Source organism: Thalassophryne amazonica, chromosome 11, assembly GCF_902500255.1.
Source record: "Thalassophryne amazonica chromosome 11, fThaAma1.1, whole genome shotgun sequence".
NCBI lineage: Eukaryota > Metazoa > Chordata > Actinopteri > Batrachoidiformes > Batrachoididae > Thalassophryne > Thalassophryne amazonica.
In genome coordinates, this window is record NC_047113.1 from 24,647,491 (window position 1) to 24,673,946 (window position 26,456).

Here is a 26,456-nt window from a genome sequence, read left to right on the forward strand (position 1 = left end):
TTTCTTCATAACTGATGTAAATAAAGTTCAAGACATATTCAGTGACTTGGAAAGGTTCATGTATCCATCTCCTGACTTGTCTGAAGAAAACTGGCAATTAAACTGATTATTTACAGGTATTATACCAAAGGGGCTGATTACTTATGCAACCCATCATCTTGGCTTTTATATTTTTAATTAATTTATATCAAGTTGTGAGATATGTTTTCAGTTTGAGTCTAAGGAAGACAATTTTAGAAATTTTTGTATCGAGAAGCCTGATTTGCTTTTGTATTTGAAATGCCATAAACAAATTAAAATGCGTGACATACCAAGGGGCTGAATACTTTTGCAAGCCACTGCATATGGTGTCCTGAAGCCGTATGCAGCAAATACACTCAACAAAAATATAAACGCAACACTTTTGGTTTTGCTCCCATTTTGTATGAGATGAACTCAAAGATCTAAAACTTTTTCCACATACACAATATCACCATTTCCCTCAAATATTGTTCACAAACCAGTCTAAATCTGTGATAGTGAGCACTTCTCCTTTGCTGAGATAATCCATCCCACCTCACAGGTGTGCCATATCAAGATGCTGATTAGACACCATGATTAGTGCACAGGTGTGCCTTAGACTGTCTACAATAAAAGGCCACTCTGAAAGGTGCAGTTTTGTTTTATTGGGGGGGGATACCAGTCAGTATCTGGTGTGACCACCATTTGCCTCATGCAGTGCAACACATCTCCTTCGCATAGAGTTGATCAGGTTGTCAATTGTGGCCTGTGGAATGTTGGTCCACTCCTCTTCAATGGCTGTGCGAAGTTGCTGGATATTGGCAGGAACTGGTACACGCTGTCGTATACGCCGGTCCAGAGCATCCCAAACATGCTCAATGGGTGACATGTCCGGTGAGTATGCCGGCCATGCAAGAACTGGGACATTTTCATCTTCCAAGAATTGTGTACAGATCCTTGCAACATGGGGCCGTGCATTATCCTGCTGCAACATGAGGTGATGTTCTTGGACGTATGGCACAACAATGGGCCTCAGGATCTCGTCACGGTATCTCTGTGCATTCAAAATGCCATCAATAAAATGCACCTGTGTTCTTCATCCATAACAGACGCCTGCCCATACCATAACCCCACCGCCACCATGGGCCACTCGATCCACAACATTGACATCAGAAAACCGCTCACCCACACGACGCCACACACGCTGTCTGCCATCTGCCCTGGACAGTGTGAACTGGGATTCATCCGTGAAGAGAACACCTCTCCAATGTGCCAAACGCCAGGGAATGTGAGCATTAAAGTCACACTCAAGTCGTCAAGTCGACGAACTGGAGTCAGGTCAAGACCCCGATGAGGACGACGAGCATGCAGATGAGCTTCCCTGAGACGGTTTCTGACAGTTTGTGCAGAAATTCTTTGGTTATGCAAACCGATTGTTTCAGCAGCTGTCCGAGTGGCTGGTCTCAGACGATCTTGGAGGTGAACATGCTGGATGTGGAGGTCCTGGGCTGGTGTGGTTACACGTGGTCTGCAGTTGTGAGGCTGGTTGGATGTACTGCCAAATTCTCTGAAACGCCTTTGGAGAGGGCTTATGGTAGAGAAATGAACATTCAATACATGAGCAACAGCTCTGGTTGACATTCCTGCTGTCAGCATGCCAATTGCACGCTCCCTCAAATCTTGCGACATCTGTGGCATTGTGCTGTGTGATAAAACTGCACCTTTCAGAGTGGCCTTTTATTGTGGGCAGTCTAAGGCACACCTGTACACTAATCATGGTGTCTAATCAGCATCTTGGTATGGCACACCTGTGAGGTGGGATGGATTATCTCAGCAAAGGAGAAGTGCTCACTATCACAGATTTAGACTGGTTTGTGAACAATATTTGAGGGAAATGATGATATTGTGTATGTGGAAAAAGTTTTAGATCTTTGAGTTCATCTCATACAAAATGGGAGCAAAACCAAAAGTGTTGCATTTATATTTTTGTTGAGTATATGAGTCAATATCTGGACTCCATTCAGATTTTTTGCATTTGAAGTTCAGTTTGTAGGAAATATCTTAAATGTGTCAACTAATTTTTTTGCTGTTCCTTTATTTATTTTATTACTCATTGGATCACTTCATTGCATACCAAACAGCAACCGCAGGAACATTGTTTCCAAGCTCAGAGTTCTCAGCAGTACAGCATTTTGGGTCATCTTTCATTGTGCTTGTGCTGCCCTGGTTTCTTAATAAAAGCAGATGCCTTCAGAATCTGCAAAAGATACCAGGTCTGGATGTAGTGGTAGATTCCACAACATAAAATTCAAGGGAAATATCAAACAAAAAAGAGAAAGACCCCAGGGCAAATATGTGTTTTACACATACTGAGCCTCTGGGTCGCTGCTGGCAAGATACTTGACAAATGACAGCACTTGCTTGCTTGTTTTGAGGCCATTTGCCTTTATGTGGCATGCTGTGGATCGTTCTACACATTCTCAAGAACTGACTGGTTATAAGCATTTATGACTGCAGTCCGTGAGGGATAAGATGGCACAGCAGCATCTATGTTTTTTATTTTTTATTTTATTTTCACATCTATTTCCCATATTATGAATTCTGGCAGGTCAGTTATAAGTTAACAAGGTATCACATTTCTGTGCCAGCTAATTATCAAAGTACAACTAAAACAATTCAAATAGAATTGAGAATTGCGCATCATCAAGATATAACAAAAGGAGTAGTTAATTGTCTTTTGTTAGACCCCTTGAGGACTTTTTTAAAATCATCATTTGCCAGAAAGCAGATACCTGTAAGATCATCAGAAAAGCTACCAAATCATGTTTCAATTAGTTGTTCAAAATCAAACAAAATACAAACACAACACATATGGTGTTATGAAAATGCAGCAACTCTTGAATGGAACACTGAGGGCAGCAACAGTGACAATCAATCAGCAAAGAAACAGAAGCAGTAAAGCATTGTTCCTCAGAGAAACTCTTTCTGCATCTGTGCTTTCATCTTTCTGAGGACTAACACAAGATTTTATGACCTGGCAAAGGCTCTCCAAACATCTCTCCTCCAGTGACTTACTTGCAGCCATTCTGTCTGCAATAAGCATAATTAAGAGAATTACAACAACATACCAGGATGTGTTTGCAGTAATTGGATCCAATTATTATTAAAGCCATATAAGCAACGTTTAACAAGGAGTAAGAAGTCTAGTTTATTTAATGTTATGTAATGAAATTGGTTTGTGTGTGTCTGTGTATATACTGTACACACACACACACACACACACACACTATTTATATATATATATATATATCATAGTCAAGTGGCCTCTCTCTCTCTCTCTGTGTGTGTGTGTGTGTGTGTGTGTGTGTGTGTGTGTGTGTGTGTGTGTGTGTGTGTGTGTGTGTGTGTGTGTGTGTGTGTGTGTGTGTGTGTGTGTGTGTGTGTGTGTGTGTGTGTGTGTGTGTGTGTGTGTGTGTGTGCGTAATGGGGGGATCTGCTGTTTGGCATGCTTATGTATTTTGGGTCAAGGATGAATGCTGCAAAAACGGAAAGTTGATAGGACAAATATTTTTTGGAGAAATTAGCAATTTTACCTAACTAATAAACAATGGATGCTGTATTGCAATGCACCATGGAAGTTTGGGGTATTGAGGTTTTAAATGTCATTATTATGGTTCATGTTAGTTTAACAATGTTGTTAGTGTTATTGATTCAATGTGTTTTTGTAGTCCACTTGGTTTAGTCAGCTTAGATGAGTCTTATGTTGCTATTACCATGAGTGACTTAGGTTTCATGTTGGTACCATGTTTAATAGTTTTAATGTGTTCAGCCACTGTCTTTGTCAATTAAAACCACCTGCTTACAGCAGCTGTGCATGCATGCGTGTGTACGTACGTGCATGTTGCTAACTACTTCCTGGATTCATGCAATTCCAGCAGTGGGTTGTATATCATCTTTAAGATAAGATAAGATAAGAAAGCCTTTATTCATCCCTCAATGGGGAAATTTCAGTGTCACATCGCAGCATAGAACAGTAGGAATAGACAGAAGGGCATGCAATGAAACAAACAAGTATCTCTTAAAAAAACAAGAACTAAAAAAGCACTGAGTGCTGGGTAAAGCTAAGGCTACCATTTTTCAGTTCAGTGCTGCACTGCCGGGATGATATACACTGTCAGGATGTAAAAGTGATAAAATAAAGTGACTTCAGCTTGAAATGTACAATAAGTTACTCTGATATTTACAATATGGACAGGTTAAAATATAGTAGGTAAAGTGACTTGAGTTTGCACCTTAAGTTAAATTATTGCACCTAATAAATACAGCAGATAATGACATGATTATTGTCCTGGTTGCTATGGTTATCACAGTACTAGCATTGTTCAGTCTGACAGCAGCCGGGAGAAACGATCTGTGGAATCTGGCTGGCTGGTGCCAGGATGTGTATTGGGAATGAAGCAGTCTGTGGTGGCGGTGTGAGCAGAGGTGTAAGGAGGGGGAGGGGAGATACTGGGCAGAGGCACAGAAGACAATGCAGGGGGAGGAGGAGGAGGGGTTGTGTCAAACCTCAGGAAGTGCTTGTTGAGGTCGTTTGCCGATTGATGGTCACCTTCCGCCTGTTTGGGAGGGGGTTTGAACCCAGAGATGGTCTTCAAGCTGCTCCACACCCCCCGGATGTTCTGGTGTTGGAGCTGCTCCTCCAACTTCCTCTTGTAGGCGGTCTGAGCCTTGCGAATTTCCCTCCTCAGTTCTCTCTGTATATTCTTCAGGGCCTCTCAGTTCCCTGACTTAAAGGCTCTCTTCTTCACCTTCAGCAGAGTCTTTATATCAGGGTTAATCCATGGTTTGTTGTTCGAAAAACACCGCACTGTCTGGGTAGGTACGGTGTTTTCAAAGCAAAAGTTGATGTAGTCCGTGATGCATTCTGTCATGGCGTTTATGTCCTCCTTGTGAGGGTCACAGAGTTCGGACCACACAGTTGTGCTGAAACAGTCTCTAAGTGCCGCCTCACTCTCTGCAGACCACGTCTGTACAATCTGAGACTCAGCAGGCTGCCCAAGGGGCATATGTCCCCCTTGCACAAGGGGGACATATACTGGTGCCAAATGAATGAGATTGTGGTCTGATCTGCCCAGTGGGGGAAGGGGGGAAGAGGTGTATGCCTCCTTCACACTGGCAAAAAATAAGTCCAGTGTTTTTTTGTCTCTGGTGGGACAGGTCACATACTGAGTGTGTGTGGGGAGAACAGAGGCAGGGATGGAGTGGTTGAAGTCACCAGTGGTGAGTAACAGGGCCTGTGGGTGTCTTGACTGCAGATCACTGATGCACTTTAGCAGATGCTCACAAGCGATTTCAGGGTTAGCAGATGGGGCTACATACACAGCTATCACGATAACTTGTGAAAACTCCCAAGGCAGATGATATGGCCTAATGCTAACAGCAAGAAGTTCGATGTGGTTGTTGCACATCTGCATCTTAACAGTACAGTGTTCTGCTTTGGACCATTTTTCACTCACATAAACTGAAAGTCCTCCTCCTCTCCGCTTCCCACTCTCCTCTGTCCTGTCCAAGCATAGCAGATGAAAGTTGTCGATGGCTACAGCAGAGTCTGGGATGGTCGGGGTGAGCTAGGTCTCCATGAAAATCATCAGTGCACTGTCTCTGTATTCCCGCTGGTACCGTGTGAGCGCAGCCAGCTCGTCACACTTTCTTACGTTAGATCTTACGTTACCGGTGATCACAGAGGAAAGTGCACAATGAGGGCGATGTTTCTTCTCTTGGATCCTGCGTCCGGCCCGACAACCACGACAAAAACTGTGTAATATGTCCGCGGGGATGTTGTTTTTTTCTTTGTCCCTCGGGAAAAGCCGAGCAGCTCCTCTCAGGGCAATCAGCTGTTCCTTTGTGTAGACAATAGGCACGCGGGGGGTGTCCCAACACACATCGTGGCAAAAACAGGTAAAAATATCCACGAATTTGCAGAAAAATACTGTGTCAGCATAGCCCTAGCCTTACAGTAAGTGTAACAAAAAAAAATAAACAGCTAGTCGCCGGATGAAAAGTTAAAAAGTTGGAAAAAAGTGCACAAATACAGAGCTGCCAAGTGACCCAGCTGCAACTACCCGGAAGCGCCGGAACAAAAAACAAACAAACAACCAAAAAAGTGAGTGTGATGAATGACTTTAAGTTCAATGTAAGTACATAATACAATTGTAAATATGTTAAAAAATACATGGATGACACAAGAAAGTGAAAACACTTATTTCCATTGTGGTGCATTTAAAAATCAAATGAGAAAATAGAAGTAGAAATCACATGATAATAGTGTATATGATAACAAGGACCTAAACAATTTATAAATACATTAACACAGTAAATTAGTATAAAAAAATTACATAATTAACAGTAAATAAAAGGGTTGAGTTCTTCTAAAATTGTTGAGGCAACATTGCTGAAAATTGTCTTTTGCACATTTGTATGTATAGCAGCAGGGAAAGGCTTAGATGTGTAGATCACCCAGATGCAATGTGGCCACTGTCACAGCTGCACACTGAGTCTCTTAGGGAGTGCTCCACCAGCCACCCTGTATAAAAGTGCCAGAGCACATCTGGGTCCCACCAGTGAGCCGCAGTCTCATGACAGATCGTTGCTTGGTGGAAAACCTTTGGACTGGTGTCCTTGTGCATCAATAAGACACTTTATAGCCATTAAGGAATATGCCATAAGCCGTGCAATGAACGCTTCGAAAAGTGTATTTTTGTGACAAACTGTACATAACAACTGTTGCGAAAGAAGGAAAAAATAGATGGTGACAATAAAGATGCAGTTCAACTGATTTTATGTTGGACTAAAACTTTTTTTTCTTTTAACTATTTTGCTGGCAAACAAATAACTAAATCTAGCATGTTGTCCTCTGTCATCTTTTTAGATGCATTATAATACTGTTGTGTCAGGCGTTTTTGGCCTTTGACGACAAACAGTAAACATTGTTTACATTTTTATTGAAGTGGTAAAAGGACAAAACAAGGGCAGACAAATGTCACTTTGCCTCATCGTAATTCTGTGCTGCCATGTGCCAGTATTAGAGATAAGCAAGAGCAGTGTGTAATTGCAGAGATACCATTTATTTAAGCAAAATCTAATACATATTTGAGGTTGTTAATGGCCCCTCTCCTTCCCCCAAACTGCAAAATATCACTGACTTTTGTCTCCCATTACTTTTATCATGGAGACCATCAAAAGTGATAATTGACTATATTTCAGGAGCACCGATAAATGACTGATTAGGGAGTCATAAGGTCTAATGCCTTACAAAATATTACAAACCAAGGACACATTCTTATGCATGACAGTCTTAAAGTTAATAATGCGTATCTTCATAAATGTGCTAAATATCTGATTTCTTTTTTCTTAAAATATATTTTATTACTTAGAGATTCACACCCACAGACCTCCATGTTATGTTTGAAATTGTCACTTTTAAAAGGTAAGGTTTCTATGTGCCTTATGTGGTGATAAACAGGTTATATCATACGCCGTTTCAAAATTCTATAGATTTTATGTTATAGGTTACATTATATGAAGCATAAATAAATGTTTGCAGCCTAAAATGCCCATAGAGATGTTCCATCTGAAATAATAATAATAATAATAATAGCAATGGCGACACAGTGGCTTAGTGGTAAGCACTAATGCATCACAGCAAGAAGGTTGTGGGATCGCTTTCCGTCCTTTCTGTGTGAAGTTTACATGTTCTACCTGTGATTGCATGGGTTCCCTTCGGGTGAGAATGTATTTGTTTTTCTATATCTGGCCCTGCGACAGACTGGCATTCTGTCAAGGGTGCCTCACGTCCATTGTCTGCTGGGATAGGCTTCACTCCCTCCCATGACCCTTAATTGGAGTGAGCGAGCATAGCAAATAGATTCTGTTTGTATGTGCCCTGTGACAGACTGGCGTCTTCTCTAGGGTGTACCCTGCCTCATGCCCTATGACTACCTGGATAGGTTCCAGACCCCTGCGACCCCATCTAGGATAAGCTGTGAAGATGTGTGTGTGTTTGCATGTTCTCCCTGTTTTTCTGTGGGGCCCATCTTGGTGTTCTGGCTTCTATCCCACTTCCAATGACATTTAGCTTGAATGAAGGGGTGACATTAAATCGACTGTAGGTGTGAGTTAGTTTTAAGGTTTTCCTCAGTCTGTACATGTCAGCCATGCGATAGACTATCCAGGGTGTACCCATAGACTGTATATATACTGGACAAAACCTTTATGACATCACCCATAGGTTTTCTGTAGAGACCTGGATCATCTGATATGAAGACGTGCCTTGACCATGAACTGGCTGTCGCCATGTTCACGGTATTGGTACAATGATTTCATTAATGCATAAAGGGGTGGACCATGGGTGGCTCTAGGTGTGATGAAAGATGTCTGAACATGCACCTCTCTTTGAGTTTGAACCACCTAAACTAGGGCTCCATCACACTTAGCAAGAATGAGCAGGAATCAAGCCACATTAGCCGGAATGGGACGCAGTCAGGAGGGATAAATATTCCGACAGCTATGTATGAATGTCAGTCAAATAATAAATAATAGAATGTGGGCAGAACCCACCTCAACTGACTCATGCACAGTCCATGTGCATGCCCATGAATGCAGTCCAAATGTGGTTTGAACACAGTACGAATACTCAGACTGCTTTCAGATTGCAGTAAGAATGAGAAGAATGCACATCGACTGCCGTAGTGGTTTCAGTGCCACCAGAGGTCTCAGTGGAAGGCAAGAAAGGGGAGGGGCATGGCAAATTTAGCACTGTGGTCCACTATCATTTGAAGACCTGTTGTGTAATTCTGCTGGATTTTGAATGACATCCAACCTATGAAATGATGACACTAAGGGTCCACTAACAATCTCATTACTGTAGTGCATGTATACACGTGTGGTCAGCTCAATGACATGAATACTCATTATTACCAATGTGGCAGTTATAGCTAACAGCCCACGACGCATCCCAGAAAACCCATAGAACCTGGGTTACATGTAATGGGCCATATATTTGATACACGTAAACCTGAAAAGTGCCAAGGTAGATGTGGATAGTAAAGCATTACACAGCGTCTGCTTGCCCCCTTCCTAGCTCATGCACTCTCTTTCTCCCACTGTCACACCTCCCTCCCCCTCATAACCTCCCTCTCTCCATGACCTTAGCTCCACAATGTGATCACACGACGGTTCGCATGTGTATCGAGGAAATCACCTAATGCTATATGTAATGGACCCTCTGAACCTTTCGAACTGGTATTATATGCCCTGATGTGCAGTGGGGCATCTCTCTGTCCAGCTGGATGCCATGCATTGCGCAGTTGGATGCCGTGTCATGTGGAATATTTATGTCATAGTGGACAGTGCATTTGCCCTCAGTACTTGGCTGTTGTCTCCATCTGATGTCTTTCCCAGCATCAAATGGATTATAATACACGTTGCAGCATGGCTGTGCGGCAAGCGGCGGGAGCTGCAGCTGGAGCCATTCCAACAGTGATTATTCATTCGTACTGTAATGGCTTGGTAATACCATTGCAACGTTATTACTTTGTATGAGTTAGATGTTGTATAACTGCCATATAATGTGTATAACTGCCGTTCAGATGTGCATGCTGTGCTGCGGCTCTGTGACGCACTGACTTGCAGCGCAGCATTTCTGAATTGAGGTGTCACAGCCATGATAACATAATTTTACAGGTACATCTTCTCACTCACAAGATGGACTGACAATGTATCTGTCATATGATGTATATAACAGCTGTGGCACCCCATGCAAACATGCTGTGCTGCACCATGCCGGGCCATTGAAACAACTGTCTCGCTGTGGTGCAGCAGCATGGGGCAGCACATCTGCATGTGGTCTTGCAGCTACGTATGATGATCATAATATTCTATATACATTATCTAACCCATGAGAGGGACTCACAGTGTATCTGTGATAATATGATTATTATGGATGTAACACCCCATCCAGATGTGCACACTGCCCGCAGCTCTGAGATGCATTGACTCACAGTGACACATGGTGTTTTCGGTATGGTTTTTGTACCAGGCTCTAAGTAAGTCCCTTCGGCTTCTCCCTTGTTTTTCACTCGGGGTCACCACAGCAAATCTAAGGTGGATTTGCATGTTGAATTGCCACAAGATTTACAGTAGATGCACGTCCTGATGCAACACCACATTACATGGAGAATGGGCAGTGGTGGGGTTTGAACTGGGAACATTCCACACTGGAAACAAGTGCACGAACCATGCTGTAAACATGTTTATATCTACTCTAAAGTTGGACATTTTAACACGGTGTCCTATGGGAAAGTACTCTGTTTTGGAACCAGCCTCAAGTGGCCAGTCAAGGAACTGCATTTCCAGGAAGGCTTTATCTGCTGATATTTAAGTTTACTGCTTGGGTATGTGCCATGGACATGACATCCATAGTAATGCGTAGGATGGAATTATGTGGGCAGTGCCAGTTGCACCATTTGAAGCACACAGATTTATGTATGTAAATGGAGCAAAACTAAACCTTATTGCTGCCTTCATATGTTGACAGTTGGAAAACAGATTAGCTGGGCATTATAGCACAACTATTAGTAATTTGCGGTTAAATATATTTTATTGATAGATTAGATTTTTATTGATAGATTTTTTTGATAGATTTTACTTTCTCCATTAGTCTTACAAGTTATTCTTGTTTTTCTCCTGTAAATATGAGTACATATTTTGCTGTCCATGTTAGAACATTCTGAAAAAGAAATGCATTTGTTGTCAATTCATAAAAAAGCAAAAACAAATAATTCACCACTGAAATTTCAAACAAGTTCAAGTTAAAGATTTCATTTACTAAAGCCCTTTTCACATTGGCGCAAGTGTAGAGTTATCCATTGTGGCGTACCTACTACATTGAGTTATGCAGCTTTACACAGCTCAGTGCCGAGTTTTTGCTCCCCAATGCAGCAGTAAGCGGAAGAAATTGAACATGTTTAATTTTTTCTGTGTAAAGCACTGGACAATTAAAGCACACCATTTTAACAAGTCTGCACTTCTGCATGTAAGTCTGCACTACACTGAAGTACTGCATGCAAATCTACACAGCTGTACACTGTAGAAACTAAGTCAGTGGGTCCAAACATTGCGTGGTAGAAACAGAAGCCGGTTTATGAGCATTGCTGTGGTGGGAGAGGCTTTGCAGGAGTGCAATCACCCTCTTTGCCGTGGCACTGCTAAGTGCCGACATGATCGTTGATGGCTGTGCATTTGTTCACAGCAGGGAGGTTTTGCAGGAGCACACTCACCCTCATTGTAGCAAACTGATCAGAGCAAACTGCACTTCAGTTTGTGCAAACCAGGCAGCAGTCTAAAGAAGCATGACTTCAAGCGTGAAAAGGTTTCAGATTCGCATGTGAACAGGTTTGATCCACACAGCCCGGGGTGTGTGCATAAGCCGGCAGGAATCCATCCATTAAAATGCACAACTGAAAACATGGTTACATTCTTTCAATTCATAAAATGGATATCTTTCAAAATCCAAAGAACACAGCAGGTCTCAAAAAAAGAGCAGCCAGAGAGACAGTGTGCTCTCTCTCTCGCTCTCTCCCTCTCTCAATACGCAGGAAAAACAGTACGCGCGCATTTCAGGCGTACTCTAAACGCAACAAAATGCTACTCTACATTTGTGCTGGCGTGAAAGGTCAATCAATCAATTTCAATCAATTTTATTTATATAGCGCCAAATCACAACAAACAGTTGCCCCAAGGCGCTTTATATTGTAAGGCAAGGCCATACAATAATTATGTAAAAACCCCAATTGTCAAAACGACCCCCTGTGAGCAAGCACTTGACGACAGTGGGAAGGAAAAACTCCCTTTTAACAGGAAGAAACCTCCAGCAGAACCAGGCTCAGGGAGGGGCAGTCTTCTGCTGGGACTGGTTGGGGCTGAGGGAGAGAACCAGGAAAAAGACATGCTGTGGAGGGGAGCAGAGATTAATCACTAATGATTAAATGCAGAGTGGTGCATACAGAGCAAAAAGAGAAAGAAACACTCAGTGCATCATGGGAACCCCCCAGCAGTCTAAGTCTATAGCAGCATAACTAAGGGATGGTTCAGGGTCACCTGATCCAGCCCTAACTATAAGCTTTAGCAAAAAGGAAAGTTTTAAGCCTAATCTTAAAAGTAGAGAGGGTGTCTGTCTCCCTGATCCGAATTGGGAGCTGGTTCCACAGGAGAGGAGCCTGAAAGCTGAAGGCTCTGCCTCCCATTCTACTCTTACAAACCCTAAGAACTACAAGTAAGCCTGCAGTCTGAGAGCGAAGCGCTCTATTGGGGCGATATGGTACTATGAGGTCCCTAAGATAAGATGGGACCTGATTATTCAAAACCCTATAAGTAAGAAGAAGAATTTTAAATTATATTCTAGAATTAACAGGAGGCCAATGAAGAGAGGCCAATATGGGTGAGATATGCTCTCTCCTTCTAGTCCCCGTTAGTACTCTAGCTGCAGCATTTTGAATTAACTGAAGGCTTTTCAGGGAACTTTTAGGACAACCTGATAATAATGAATTACAATAGTCCAGCCTAGAGGAAATAAATGCATGAATTAGTTTTTCAGCATCACTCTGAGACAAGACCTTTCTAATTTTAGAGATATTGCGTAAATGCAAAAAAGCAGTCCTACATATTTGTTTAATATGCACTTTGAATGACATATCCTGATCAAAAATGACTCCAAGATTTCTCACAGTATTACTAGAGGTCAGGGTAATGCCATCCAGAGTAAGGATCTGGTTAGACACCATGTTTCTAAGATTTGTGGGGCCAAGTACAATAACTTCAGTTTTATCTGAGTTTAAAAGCAGGAAATTAGAGGTCATCCATGTCTTTATGTCTGTAAGACAATCCTGCAGTTTAGCTAATTGGTGTGTGTCCTCTGGCTTCATGGTTAGATAAAGCTGGGTATCATCTGCGTAACAATGACAATTTAAGCAATGCCGTCTAATAATACTGCCTAAGGGAAGCATGTATAAAGTGAATAAAATTGGTCCTAGCACAGAACCTTGTGGAACTCCATAATTAACCTTAGTCTGTGAAGAAGATTCCCCATTTACATGAACAAATTGTAATCTATTAGATAAACATGATTCAAACCACCGCAGCGCAGTGCCTTTAATACCTATGGCATGCTCTAATCTCTGTAATAAAATTTTATGGTCAACAGTATCAAAAGCAGCACTGAGGTCTAACAGAACAAGCACAGAGATGAGTCCACTGTCTGAGGCCATAAGAAGATCATTTGTAACCTTCACTAATGCTGTTTCTGTACTATGATGAATTCTAAAACCTGACTGAAACTCTTCAAATAGACCATTCCTCTGCAGATGATCAGTTAGCTGTTTTACAACTACCCTTTCAAGAATTTTTGAGAGAAAAGGAAGCCAATGGTGCTTAAAGAATGTCTTTTCTAAAAGAATCAGTTTGCATTGAAATAGCAGAAAGAACAAAAGGAGGTGAAATTATGTGGGTTTTCGCCACAGCACATTTTAACATCACAAAAATGTGGACATTTAGGCAGAATACAATGAATGTTAAGTCAATCAATCAATCAATTTTTTTTTATATAGCGCCAAATCACAACAAACAGTTGCCCCAAGGCGCTTTATATTGAAAGGCAAGGCCATACAATAATTATGTAAAACCCCAACGGTCAAAACGACCCCCTGTGAGCAAGCACTTGGCTACAGTGGGAATGAAAAACTCCCTTTTAACAGAAGAAGAAACCTCCAGCAGAACCAGGCTCAGGGAGGGGCAGTCTTCTGCTGTGACTGGTTGGGGCTGAGGGAGAGAACCAGGAAAAGACATGCTGTGGAGGGGAGCAGAGATCGATCACTAATGATTAAATGCAGAGTGGTGCAAACAGAGCAAAAAGAGAAAGAAACAGTGCATCATGGGAACCCCCCAGCAGTCTACGTCTATAGCAGCATAACTAAGGGATGGTTCAGGGTCACCTGATCCAGCCCTAACTATAAGCTTTAGCAAAAAGGAAAGTTTTAAGCCTAATCTTAAAAGTAGAGAGGGTGTCTGTCTCCCTGATCTGAATTGGGAGCTGGTTCCACAGGAGAGGAGCCTGAAAGCTGAAGGCTCTGCCTCCCATTCTACTCTTACAAACCCTAGGAACTACAAGTAAGCCTGCAGTCTGAGAGCGAAGCGCTCTATTGGGGTGATATTGGTACTACGAGGTCCCTAAGATAAGATGGGACCTGATTATTCAAAACCTTATAAGTAAGAAGAAGAATTTTAAATTCTATTCTAGAATTAACAGGAAGCCAATGAAGAGAGAGGCCAATATGGGTGAGATATGCTCTCTCCTTCTAGTCCCCGTTAGTACTCTAGCTGGAGCATTTTGAATTAACTGAAGGCTTTTTAGGGAACTTTTAGGACAACCTGATAATAATGAATTACAATAGTCCAGCCTAGAGGAAATAAATGCATGAATTAGTTTTTCAGCATCACTCTGAGACAAGACCTTTCTAATTTTAGAGATATTGCGTAAATGCAAAAAAGCAGTCCTACATATTTGTTTAATATGCGCTTTGAATGACATATCCTGATCAAAAATGACTCCGAGATTTCTCACAGTATTACAAGAGGTCAGGGTAATGCCATCCAGAGTAAGGATCTGGTTAGACACCATGTTTCTAAGATTTGTGGGGCCAAGTACAATAACTTCAGTTTTATCTGAGTTTAAAAGCAGGAAATTAGAGGTCATCCATGTCTTTATGTCTGTAAGACAATCCTGCAGTTTAGCTAATTGGTGTGTGTCCTCTGGCTTCATGGATAGATAAAGCTGGGTAATCATCTGCGTAACAATGAAAATTTAAGCAATACCGTCTAATAATACTGCCTAAGGGAAGCATGTATAAAGTGAATAAAATTGGTCCTAGCACAGAACCTTGTGGAACTCCATAATTAACTTTAGTCTGTGAAGAAGATTCCCCATTTACATGAACAAATTGTAATCTATTAGACAAATATGATTCAAACCACCGCAGCGCAGTGCCTTTAATACCTATGGCATGCTCTAATCTCTGTAATAAAATTTTATGGTCAACAGTATCAAAGCAGCACTGAGGTCTAACAGAACAAGCACAGAGATGAGTCCACTGTCCGAGGCCATAAGAAGATCATTGTAACCTTCACTAATGCTGTTTCTGTACTATGATGAATTCTAAAACCTGACTGAAACTCTTCAAATAGATCATTCCTCTGCAGATGATCAGTTAGCTGTTTTACAACTACCCTTTCAAGAATTTTTGAGAGAAAAGGAAGGTTGGAGATTGGCCTATAATTAGCTAAGATAACTGGGTCAAGTGATGGCTTTTTAAGTAATGGTTTAATTACTGCCACCTTAAAAGCCAGTGGTACATAGCCAACTAACAAAGATAGATTGATCATATTTAAGATCGAAGCATTAATAATGGTAGGGCTTCCTTGAGCAGCCTGGTAGGAATGGGGTCTAATAAACATGTTGATGGTTTGGATGAAGTAACTAATGAAAATAACTCAGACAGGACAATCGGCGAGAAAGAGTCTAACCAAATACCGGCATCACTGAAAGCAGCCAAAGATAACGATACGTCTTTGGGATGGTTATGAGTAATTTTTTCTCTAATAGTTAAAATTTTGTTAGCAAAGAAAGTCATGAAGTCATTACTAGTTAAAGTTAATGGAATACTCAGCTCAATAGAGCTCTGACTCTTTGTCAGCCTGGCTACAGTGCTGAAAAGAAACCTGGGGTTGTTCTTATTTTCTTCAATTAGTGATGAGTAGAAAGATGTCCTAGCTTTACGGAGGGCTTTTTATAGAGCAACAGACTCTTTTTCCAGGCTAAGTGAAGATCTTCTAAATTAGTGAGACGCCATTTCCTCTCCAACTTACGGGTTATCTGCTTTAAGCTACGAGTTTGTGAGTTATACCACGGAGTCAGGCACTTCTGATTTAAAGCTCTCTTTTTCAGAGGAGCTACAGCATCCAAAGTTGTCTTCAATGAGGATGTAAAACTATTGACGAGATACTCTATCTCACTTACAGAGTTTAGGTAGCTACTCTGCACTGTGTTGGTATATGGCATTAGAGAACATAAAGAAGGAATCATATCCTTAAACCTAGTTACAGCGCTTTCTGAAAGACTTCTAGTTTAATGAAACTTATCCCCACTGCTGGGTAGTCCATCAGAGTAAATGTAAATGTTATTAAGAAATGATCAGACAGAAGGGAGTTTTCAGGGAATACTGTTAAGTCTTCTATTTCCATACCATAAGTCAGAACAAGATCTAAGATATGATTAAAGTGGTGGGTGGACTCATTTACTTTTTGAGCAAAGCCAATAGAGTCTAATAATAGATTAAATGCAGTGTTGAGGCTGTCATTCTCAGCATCTGTGTGGATGTTAAAATCGCCCACTATAATTATCTTATCTGAGCTAAGCACTAAGTCAGACAAAGGTCTGAAAATTCACAGAGAAACTCACAGTAACGACCAGGTGGACGATAGATAATAACAAATAAAACTGGTTTTTGGGACTTCCAATTTGGATGGACAAGACTAAGAGTCAAGCTTTCAAATGAATTAAAGCTCTGTTTGGGTTTTTGATTAATTAATAAGCTGGAATGGAAGATTGCTGCTAATCCTCCGCCTCGACCCGTGCTACGAGCATTCTGACAGTGTGACTCGGGGGTGTTGACTCATTTAAACTAACATATTCATCCTGCTGTAACCAGGTTTCTGTAAGGTAGAATAAATCAATATGTTGATCAATTATTATATCATTTACCAACAGGGACTTAGAAGAGAGAGACCTAATGTTTAATAGACCACATTTAACTGTTTTAGTCTGTGGTGCAGTTGAAGGTGCTATATTATTTTTTTCTTTTTGAATTTTTATGCTTAAATAGATTTTTGCTGGTTATTGGTGGTCTGGGAGCAGACACCGTCTCTACGGGGATGGGGTAATGAGGGGATGGCAGGGGGAGAGAAGCTGCAGAGAGGTGTGTAAGACTACAACTCTGCTTCCTGGTCCCAACCCTGGATAGTCACGGTTTGGAGGATTTAAGAAAATTGGCCAGATTTCTAGAAATGAGAGCTGCTCCATCCAAAGTGGGATGGATGCCGTCTCTCCTAACAAGACCAGGTTTTCCCCAGAAGCTTTGCCAATGTGTAAGTGTGGGATGGCACATATTTTGAGTTGATGATTCCAGATTTTCTTTTCTTTTTTTTTCTTTTTTTTACACAAGTGGGTCAGTTACATGCTTGGTCATTCCACTGCAAGGCAGACGGAAGTATTTTGAAAAAAAAACAAACAAAAAAAAAACATTGTGAGCAGACACACACTTGAAAATAGCTAAGTGAAATTTGATTTGTGCTGCATTTCTCCACCTCCAGCTCTGACAAAAGCACTGTGTGTTTGTGCATCTGAATCCTCTCCCCTTCAACTTGTCTGAGCTTTGATTTCTTGACATATTCCCTTGCCGCTTTTTTGCTTCAATGCTTTGTGCACCGTGTTGTCTCCCATCTACTTGTGCTTGGCTCCTATCTCATCCCACATGTGCTTCCAGGCAAACGCAAGGCTCACTTCCTGCTTTCCATAAAGATACCATTGCAGAGTTAAACAGATGGAGTATAAATGTCCTCACACTGATAAGCATTGGCTCAGTTACATGAAATGATAGAACAGATTATTTACAGTATCTTGTTTTTTTTTAAATGAAAAGTTGGGCATAGTTGGTGCTGTGGACATGTTCGCAATATATGTCATACTTGTGGTATGTGTAGCTTTCCAGTAAGTGACAAATTTCATAGTACTGTATTTGGCAATCATTCCTAAAAGCAATGACACTATCTCAGTACTATTTAATATTCACAACACCATATGTATCTGTTATGTTATTTTTCTACTGTATCTGTACAAATATGTGACAACATGAGGAAATGCAATAGACCCTTACTGTATCTCTTGTGGATGCTGCTCCCCCCTCCACCCGTGCGTATTATGAAATACCCATAACATGTAGTTGATTAGTCACATCTGGTAGCATGTGCTGGTGTTATGCATTGCCATGTCCACCGCACCACAGAACCCAGTGTCGCAGACCAAACGTCTCCCCCTAAAATCCCCCCTGACTTCACTGCACCTTCACTGCGCATGCATCATTTTGGAACATCAGCAGTAATTCAGAGATTATCACCTCGTTTCTGCTTAAAACTGCATTCCAGTCATTATCTATCTCAGCAACAGATATCTGAAGCTTTTGTACAACAATTATTTACACATAAATTCAGCATTATTTCATAATAAAAGATGGGGGAACTGTCAGAGCGCGACAGCAGCATGTCTGAGTCTGACTCTGAATATGACTCTCTACACCCAAAGTGACCAAAGGGAATAATGTGATTATTAACCATCAGATGTCAAAGTAAAACCTCTTAAATCGTGATCTGTGAATCGCCACTGACACTCCGAAATGACGTATGCACCACAGCACATCAAACTCAGACATGCTGCTGTCACGCTCCCCCGCCTTGTTTTGATTGTTTTGAATGATGTTTGATTGAACAATCAGGTCAAAATCACACTATGTAAACAGCTCCATCCCCAGACAGCAAATGGACCCAGGTAGGATGTAATCCAACATCTGGTACCATTCCTGAAAATGGATCCAGTCCAGACAATTTTTGCATCCTGGCCCAGATCTGGCACGACTCCACTTTACACTTCTGGAACAGATCCGGACCAGGTGTGAACCGGATCCACAAAAAAACAACCATTTACAGCCCATATCTGGCACGGATATGGGATAGATGTGGTCCACATCATGGCACTGTGGCAGGAACATGGAGTTAGCATAACGATAAGCAATTTTATCTACACTCGGCAGAAACTATCCATTAGCGGTTATAAACTCAGGGCTGTGAAAACTCTGGAAATCCACGAGATGCGCGGATTATATCATGGGAGGGTGTTAGTGTGTACTCTGTAATTGTGATTATCACTGAGACTTTTTAAGTTATTATCAGAAAGCGTTTTTTTTTTTTGTTTTTTTTTGTCTTTACGGCGAACAAGTTTTCCGGGGGTAAGTTTTGTGGGTCTGAGGAAACTGATTTGTATCTGTAACAAACAGATCAGCATCTGTCTTTGTGTTTATTCATGCTACAAAAAAATTTGTGGGCATTTCTGTTCCTCTTTAAAAAAAATTACAACATATTTGAATACAGAAGTAGGATGATTCTTTGGTATAATACAGGACTGTGAAAGAACCACAAGAGAAAAACATTAACTTTTTTTTTTGCTAAATGCAATTATACATTCTTTCTAGAACAAAAGGCATAGTCTGGTGATGCCAAGCTCCTGGGTAATTGGTCAGCTCAGCAGAGATCCTTCTTGGACAGTATTCAACAGCAGCATGAGATTAATCTGGAAAGAGAAGAGAGGCTTCTTTATGGAAGAAAGTACTACTGAACGTGTTTTAACTGTTGGTCTTCTGGCTCTCCTTCCTCAATTCTACTCATCAGCTCCACATTTACATGAACAAAGTTAGTCTAGGACCTAGATGAGACATGCATGTCATAGCCCGAAACTGACCACTCGTTCCGAGTGTTACTTCAAATACAGCTGTTTTTTCGATACTGGAGCAGCTATAGATTTTCAAAGGTACTCAATATGCTCAGAATTACCAGTACATGTTAAGAAGCGTCATAGAAGAGTGTAAAATTTCTAATTTTGATATTTTAAGTGAAAACATTAGGTCACATGACCTACATACAGTCCGGAACTGCCACATATTTAGTAACTTAAATCTTCTGTTGTGGATCTTCCTTGAGAATCTTTAAAACATTTAAGACCTCTAGATACTGCTGTCTGCCAAAGAAACAAGATTTGTTTTGTATTTTTCACTTTAAATCCATATTCCATTGATTGTTGGGAAAGTGTAGGTACACGGACCCACAACAGGGGGCGCAAATGAACGGACAATGGAGTAGGTCAAATAACAACACTTTACTGTTGTGAATGTGCACAACAAATACAACAGATTACAACAATAGACAAGAGTCAATTCACAAAGGTGTCGTGTGGGCAGGCTCGAAGATAGGAGACGCCTGTCCAAAGCAGAACCGGAACCACACGATTTCCTCCGCCACCAGACCCCGGGAATACTGGAGCCGCCAAGTCCCGAACTCGCAGGTGGCCACTGCCTCCGCGTGTCGGACCTGGTACTGCTGGCGAGGAACAAAAAGCAATTAAATGAGGATGCGTTTGCACCCAGGAATCCGTACGGCAGGAAAGCTACCTCCACCTCTCGTTGGAAAAGTAGTCCACACTACAACGCACAAAGTTACAAAAGAATACTGTCAAACAGTCAGCTGAGGTACGTTACCTTCCAGGTAGAACGATATCTCGGCAAAGAGGTGGAGATGACGTCTTGCTGATATACCGATGCTGATCCGATGAGTGGTGACAGCTGTCATAGGTGATGAGTGTCAGCTGTCACCCCGGCTGCTCCTGTGAGGCGGCAGCGCCCTCTGGTGCCTGGAGCCCGCACTCCAGGCAGGGTGCCCTCTGGTGGTGGTGGGCCAGCAGTACCTCCTCTTCAGCGGCCCACACAACAGGAACCCCCCCTCAACGGGCGCCTCCTGGCGCCCGACCAGGCTTGTCCGGGTGGCGGCAGTAGAAATCGGCCAGGAGGGCCGGGTCCAGGATGAAGCTCCTCTTCACCCAGGAACGTTCTTCAGGTCCGTACCCCTCCCAGTCCACCAAATACTGGAAGCCCCGGCCCATCCTACGGACATCTAAGAGCCGGCGCACAGTCCAAGCCGGCTCGCCGTCGATGATCCGGACAGGAGGTGGTGCCGGACCCGGAGTACAGAGGGGTGAGGTGTGATGGGGCTTGATCCGGGACACGTGGAAACGGGATGGATCCGCAGTGAGGCCGGAAGCTGAAGCCTCACTGCGGCTGGACTGAGTACCTTGATGATCTTAAACGGACCGATATACCGGTCCTGCAGTTTAGGGGAGTCCACTTGAAGGGGAATGTCCTTAGGAGACAACCACACTGCCTGCCCTGGCCGGTACATAGGGGCCGGGGTCCGCCGACGGTCTGCATGGGCCTTCGTCCTCATCCGGGCCCTCAGCAAGGCAGAACGGGCGGCACGCCACACCCGACGGCACTTCCGTAGGTGGGCCTGGACCGAGGGCACACCAACCTCTCCCTCAACCACCGGAAACAAAGGAGGTTGGTACCCCAGACACACCTCGAAAGGGGAGAGGCTGGTGGCTGACAACACCTGGCTGTTATGGGCATACTCGATCCAGGCCAGATGGGTACTCCAGGCCGCCGGGTGCACGGCTGTCACGCAACGCAGGGGCTGCTCCACCTCCTGATTGGCCCGTTCTGCTTGCCCGTTGGTCTGGGGATGATACCCGGATGAGAGACTCACCGTGGCCCCCAGTTCCCGGCAGAAGCTCCTCCAGACTTGCGAGGAGAACTGGGGACCGCGATCGGAGACGATGTCTGTTGGGATCCCATGCAGCCGGACGACGTGGTGGACCAGGAGGTCCGCTGTCTCCTGGGCCGTCGGGAGCTTCGGGAGGGCCACGAAGTGGGCCGCCTTGGACAATCGGTCCACTATCGTGAGGATGGTGGTGTTGCCCTGGGACGGCGGGAGGCCCGTGACAAAATCCAGGCCGATGTGGGACCAGGGGCGATGGGGCACGGGCAGCGGCTGGAGCAGCCCCGAAGCCCTGCGATGGTCAGCCTTGCCCCTGGCGCAGGTGGTGCAGGCCTGGATATAATCCCGGACGTCGGCCTCTAGGGACGCACACCAGAAGTGCTGCTGGACAACTGCCACGGTTCTTCGCACCCCTGGATGACAGGAGAGCTTAGAGCCGTGACAGAAGTCCAGGACTGCAGCCCTAGCTTCTGGTGGGACGTAGAGTCTGTTCTTCGGCCCAGTTCCGGGGTCCGGGCTTCGTGCCAGGGCCTCCCGGACGGTTCTCTCTACGTCCCAGGTAAGGGTGGCCACGATAGTGGACTCCAGGATGATGGGTTCCGGTGGATCCGACAACTCCGCTTTGACTTCATCTTCATGTTCCCGGGACAAGGCATCCGATCTCTGGTTTTTGGTCCCGGGACGGTAGGTGATCCGGAAGTCAAAACGGCCGAAGAACAGTGACCAGCGGGCTTGCCTGGGGTTCAGCCGCTTGGCGGTCCTGATATACTCCAGGTTCCGGTGGTCAGTGAAACCGTGAATGGCACGGACGTTCCCTCCAACAGATGTCTCCACTCTTCAAGAGCCTCTTTCACCGCAAGGAGTTCTCGATTGCCGACGTCATAGTTCCGTTCGGCCGGGGTCAACCTGCGGGAAAAATAGGCACACGGGTGAAGGACCTTATCGGTCTTCCCGCTCTGGGAAAGCACAGCTCCTATCCCTGAGTCCGAGGCGTCCACTTCAACCACTAACTGGCGACTAGGATCGGGCTGCACCAGAACGGGTGCAGACGAGAAGCGCCGTTTCAACTCCTTGAACGCGGCATCGCAACGATCCGACCAGGTGAAGGGGACTTTTGGTGAGGTCAGGGCTGTCAGGGGGCTAACTACCTGACTGTAGCCCTTAATGAACCTCCTGTAAAAATTAGCAAAGCCGAGGAACTGTTGCAGCTTCCTACGGCTGGTGGGTTGGGGCCAGTCTCTCACCGCCGCGACCTTGGCCGGATCAGGAGCGACGGAGTTAGGGGAGATGATAAACCCCAGGAAGGACAAAGAAGTGCGGTGAAACTCGCACTTCTCGCCCTTCACAAACAGCCGGTTCTCCAACAACCGCTGCAGGACCTGACGTACATGCCGGACATGGGTCTCAGGATCCGGAGAAAAGATGAGTATGTCATCCAGATATACGAAGACGAATCGGTGCAGGAAATCCCGCAAGACATCATTAACCAATGCTTGGAACGTCGCGGGGGGCGTTTGTAAGACCGAACGGCATGACCAGGTACTCAAAGTGACCTAACGGGGTGTTAAATGCCGTCTTCCACTCGTCTCCCTTCTGGATCCGAACCAGGTGATACGCATTCCTAAGATCGAGCTTGGTGAACATTTGGGCTCCATGCAGGTGCGTGAACACTGAATCCAACAAGGGCAATGGGTATCGGTTACGAACCGTGATTTCGTTCAGCCCCCCTGTAATCAATGCATGGACGTAGTCCGCCATCCTTTTTTCCCACAAAAAAGAAACCTGCACCCATCGGGGAAGTGGAATTCCGGATCAACCCGGCAGCTAAAGAGTCCCGGATGTAGGTCTCCATTGATTCGCGCTCAGGTCGTGAGAGGTTGTACAACCTGCTGGACGGGAACTCAACGCCCGGAACCAAATCAATGGCACAATCGTACGGACGGTGGGGGGGAAGGGTGAGCGCCAGATCCTTACTGAACACATCCACAAGGTCATGGTACTCCACCGGCACCGTCCCTAGATTGGGCGGGACTCTGACCTCCTCCTTAGCCTGGGAACCGGGAGGAACCGAGGAACCTAAACATACCCGATGGCAGGTCTCGCTCCACTGAACCACTACCCCGGACGGCCAATCGATCCGGGGATTGTGTTTTAACATCCAGGGGAACCCTAAAATCACACGGGAGGTAGCAGGAGTCACAAAAAACTCGATCTCCTCCCGGTGATTTCCTGACACCACCAGAGTTACTGGTGGTGTCTTATGTGTGATTGGAGGGAGTAGGGAGCCATCTAGTGCCCGCACCTGCACAGGCGAGGTAAGCGCCACCAGAGGGAACCCTATCTCCCTGGCCCATCTGCTGTCTAACAGATTCCCTTCAGAGCCCGTGTCCACCAGTGCTGGGGCCTTCAGGGTTAAATCCTCATAAAGGATTGTAACTGGGAGTCGAGTGGCAATGTGGGTGTGTCCCACGTGAATGTCTCGGCCCACCCCTAGCCCAGTTTCTAGGGGCGGGCGTTGGTGTTTAACCGCTCGGGGCAGTCTCTTACCTGATGCTCTATCGAGCCACAAACAAAACACGCTCCGCGGGCCAGCCTCCTCTGTCTATCTGGTGCCCTAAATGTGGCCCTGCTGGTGTCCATAGCTTTGTCAGCAGGGGGAGCTGTAACCAAACGGAGCGTAGGGGCCGTGGAGCGTGGGGAGGGCGGAACGCGGTCGGAACCGGAAGGGAGAGGGACGACGCGTGCCCGGCCACGCCCTTCGTCTCGTTCCCGACGGCGTTCTTCTAACCGATTGTCTAATCGTATAACGAGATCAATAAGCCCATCTAAATCCCGCGGTTCGTCCTTAGCCACCAGGTGCTCCTTTAGGACCAACGACAGTCCGTTTACAAAGGCGGCGCGGAGGGCAGTGCTATTCCAGCCGGACCTCGCAGCCGCGATGCGGAAGTCGACTGCATAGGCAGCTGCGCTCCGGCGCCCCTGTCTCATTGACAGCAGCACGGCTGAAGCGGTCTCTCCTCTATTTGGGTGATCGAACACTGTTCTGAACTCCCTCACAAACCTATCATATGTCTGAAGGAGCCGTGAATTCTGCTCCCAGAGCGCTGTAGCCCAAGCGCGTGCCTCACCGCGAAGCAGGTTTATTACATAAGCTATCTTGCTGGCATCAGTCGCGTACATGACAGGACGTTGTGCGAAGACGAGCGAACACTGCATAAGGAAGTCCGCGCACGTCTCCACACAACCTCCGTACGGCTCTGGAGGGCTTATGTATGCTTCCGGGGAAGGTGGGAGGGGTCGTTGAACGACCTGTGGAACGTCACTGTTACGCACAGGGTCGACAGGAGGGAGAGCCGCAGCAGCGCCCTGAGGGCGCGCTTCCACCTGCGCGGCGAGAGCCTCCACCCTGCGGTTAAGGAGGACGTTCTGCTCGGTCATTAAATCCAACCGAGCCGTGAAAGCGGTGAGGATCCGCTGCAACTCACCGATCATTCCTCCTGCGGACGCCTGTGCGCCCTGTTCTTCCATTGGCTGTTCAACAGCCGGTTGACGCCCCTCGGGATCCATGACGGTGGCCGAGATATCCTGTTGGGAAAGTGTAGGTACACGGACCCACAACAGGGGGCGCAAATGAACGGACAATGGAGTAGGTCAAATAACAACACTTTACTGTTGTGAATGTGCACAACAAATACAACAGATTACAACAATAGACAAGAGTCAATTCACAAAGGTGTCGTGTGGGCAGGCTCGAAGATAGGAGACGCCTGTCCAAAGCAGAACCGGAACCACACGATTTCCTCCGCCACCAGACCCCGGGAATACTGGAGCCGCCAAGTCCCGAACTCCCAGGTGGCCACTGCCTCCGCGTGTCGGACCTGGTACTGCTGGCGAGGAACAAAAAGCAATTAAATGAGGATGCGTTTGCACCCAGGAATCCGTACGGCAGGAAAGCTACCTCCACCTCTCGTTGGAAAAGTAGTCCACAATACAACGCACAAAGTTACAAAAGAATACTGTCAAACAGTCAGCTGAGGTACGTTACCTTCCAGGTAGAACGATATCTCGGCAAAGAGGTGGAGATGACGTCTTGCTGATATACCGATGCTGATCCGATGAGTGGTGACAGCTGTCATAGGTGATGAGTGTCAGCTGTCACCCCGGCTGCTCCTGTGAGGCGGCAGCGCCCTCTGGTGCCTGGAGCCCGCACTCCAGGCAGGGTGCCCTCTGGTGGTGGTGGGCCAGCAGTACCTCCTCTTCAGCGGCCCACACAACATTGATAACAGTATGACTGAAAATAAATTGACCCACTGATTTTAGACATTTTCTCTTAAAATATCAAAATAGAAATTTTACACTTTTCTTTGACCCTCCCAAACATGTTCTGGTCATTCTGAACATTTTGAATACCTTGGAAAACCCATAGCTTTTGCTCTTTAGAAAATATAGCTGTATTTGAAGTAACACTCGGAATAAAAAAGGGAGTGGGCATTTTCCGGCTGTTTGTCCTGGATAGAGATTTTGTCACATATCTTAAGTTGTTCATTGGGGTCATATTAGTTTTGAAAATGTGAGTTAACCTCTCCTAAATGGTGTGCAGACATGTCTCAGTTGGGTCTACTTAGTCCATTATTTCATCACTAATCACATTGAGCCACCTGACCACCCGACCCAAGTTACCACCTGCCACATCTCTATACTCAGAATAATCAAAATAACTGGAAACTGTCTACAGCCTACACAGTGTGTAGAAATTGAATATAAGAACCTGGCCCTGATGTTTAGTTTCTTCCAGTTTTTTTTTTTTTTTCTGGAACTATGTTATTGTGCTGACAAAATGATCCACCTATAGGGCTTGGTTTTATGTTTTGACATCACAGTAATGCCAGTTTAACCCTAGAACACTATTGCTCAAA